At 33.8% G+C, this 2752-nt stretch overlaps 1 non-coding gene across 1 annotated transcript; it reads right to left on the bottom strand.

Moving 5' to 3' along the window:
* Positions 1 to 589: 589 nt before the first annotated feature.
* LOC120193089 lies at positions 590 to 696 on the bottom strand. Its single transcript, XR_005522830.1, has one exon. It is a non-coding gene; the product is annotated as a small nucleolar RNA R71 (small nucleolar RNA).
* Between the last annotated feature and the right edge of the window lie 2056 nt (positions 697 to 2752).

Raw genomic sequence — 2752 nt, forward strand, 5'->3', positions numbered from 1 at the left:
TGTTGACTGCTAAAGCTACCCATAAAGCTTCCCTTGTGCTACAGCAATCCCTGGCAGAGGACTTAGGCTTCAATGTGTTGAAGATTTAATGTGGAGAATTCTGTACTTGAAAAAGCTCTTGAACGTCACACTTTTTGTGCTCAAGTACTCCCCTTTTATAGATTTGATGGGAATTTCATCTGTCAATAGAAAATGTCTATGTTTCAGGTGATATACATCCAAATGAAAGATACCTGAGTGAGCTTTCCCAATCCATAAGGTTCTCCCAGTCTTCTGGAGCTTAGAAAATCGCTACAGTATTCGATTGACATTTTTTGCAATGCTGCGACATCAGTGTAACAGTTTTCAACAACAAAAGTTGATTTTAGTCTTTAGCAACCCACAATGCTCCTAAAATTCAAAATGTGTTTAACCAAGTAGGTTAATCCTAAAATGCTCCTAAGCATGATCAAGTTCAAGCTAAACCTAGGTGAAAAAGGCTACTAAATATAACTCTTTTAGAGAGTTATCACATCTTGGTTCTATAACATCTTGGAATGAGCTAGCACAAAAGTTTTTGCTCTGGTTTAATCCACCTAAAATGAATGTTAAACTTCAAAACGACCTCACGTTTTTCAAACAATCAAAAGATAAAAACTAGAATGATGCATGTGAATGATTCTAGGATTTGCTGCGAAAATGCCTGATGCATGGATTCCGTATTGGATGCAAATGGAAATGTTTTACAATGAGTTAAATATGCACACTCGTATGGTAGTGGACGCTTCAGCAAATAGAGCTTTGTTAGACAAGACATATAATGAAGTTTATGATATTTTAAAAATCATATTGAACAATGATTATAATACCCCAAAACGAGGAATATGTTTAGCCGATGAAAAATTGTAGTAGTGAATTATGATGCCTTAAACTTTATGGTTTCTCAAATTTCAACATTGACTGATATGATGAAGATACTGCAAAAATCGGAGGAAGTTTTGAGGTTAAAGATACATATACTATTTCTTGTGTTTATTGTGGTGATAATCACAACTTTGACGAATGCCCTCAAAATCCCAAGTCCATCTTTTATGTATGAAATTACCATAGAAATGACAACTCTTTTTGCAACACCTACAATTCCAACTTTTAAAACCATCATAATATGCCTTGGAGAAGCCAAAATGTTGCCAATCCATAATTATAACATTACATGCAACCACAGCAGAACAATCAACCTACGAGACCATAGCCTCAGTTACATCATCAGACTGCACAACCATAGCAAAGACAAAATTATCAAAGGCAATCTTCAACATAAGCTTCTAATTTTTCATCGCTTAAAGATTTAATGAAAGAATACATGGAGAGTTAATCAACATCATTGAGAGCTTTAGATAATCAAGTTGGCCAAATGGATATTAAGAACACTAATTAATTGGCTGCATGCTTTTCACTATGATACTCAGCAACACCAATGCTCACATAGGTATATAGCAAATCGAATGAAATTATTTCTAGATTTAATAAAAATACTATATATTTAATTATAAGTATTACTTTCAACAATCATAAAGAACTAAGCTCATAAAATGGGTATCAAAGTAAACACAAAATATGAAATTCAAAATATCATCCAACAATGGTTTAAGCACTCAAATAACTCACTCTCTCAGTAGAAGGGCTTGAATGAAGATCTGTTGACTGCTAAAGCTACCCAGAAAGCTTCCCTTGTGCTACAGCAATCCCTGGCAGAGGACTTAGGCTTTAATGTGTTGAAGATTTAATGTGGAGAATTCTGTACTTGAAAAAGCTCTTGAACGTCACACTTTTTGTGCTCAAGTACTCCCCTTTTATAGATTTGAAGGGAATTTCATATGTCAATAGAAAATGTCTATGTTTCTAGTGATATACATCCAAATGAAAGCTACCTGAGTGAGCTTTCCCAATCCATAAGGTTCTCCCAGTCTTATGTAGCTTAGACAATCGCTACAGTATTCGATTGACATTTCTTGCAATGCTCCGGCATCAGTGTAACAGTTTTCAACAACAAAAACTGATTTTAGTCTTTAGCAACCCACAATGATCCTAAAATTCAAAATATGTTTAACCAAGTAGGTTTAATCCTAAATTGCTCCTAAGCATGATCAAGTTCAAGCTAAACCTAGGTGAAAAAGGCTACTAAATATAACTCTTTTAGAGAGTTATCACATCCTGGTTCTATAACATCTTGGAATGAGCTAGCACAAAGTTTTTGCTCTGATTTAATCCACCTAAAATGAATGTTAAACTTCAAAACGACCTCATGTTTTTCAAACAATCAAAAGATAAAAACTAGAATAATGCATGAGAAAGATTCTAGGATTTGCTGCGAAAATGCCTGATGCATGGATTCTCGTATTGGACGCAAATGGAAATGTTTTACAATGAGTTAAATATACACACTCGTATGGTAGTGGACGCTTCAGTAAATGAGTTAAATATACAATGAAGTTTATGATATTCTAAAAATCATATTGAACAATGATTATAATACCCCAATATGAGGAACATGCTTGACCGACGAAATATTGTAGTAGTGAATTATGATGCCTTAAACTTTATGGTTTCTCAAATTTCAACATTGAATGATATGATGAAGATACTACAAAAACCAGAGGAAGTTTTGAGGTTAAAGATACATTTACTATTTCTTGTGTTTATTGGTGATAATTACAACTTTTACGAATGCCCTCAAAATCCCAAGTCCATCTTTTATGTATGAAATTACCAT

The sequence above is a fragment of the Hibiscus syriacus genome, unplaced genomic scaffold (assembly GCF_006381635.1).
Source record: "Hibiscus syriacus cultivar Baekdansim isolate YM2019G1 unplaced genomic scaffold, ASM638163v2 tig00116984_pilon, whole genome shotgun sequence".
Taxonomy (NCBI): Eukaryota; Viridiplantae; Streptophyta; class Magnoliopsida; order Malvales; family Malvaceae; genus Hibiscus; species Hibiscus syriacus.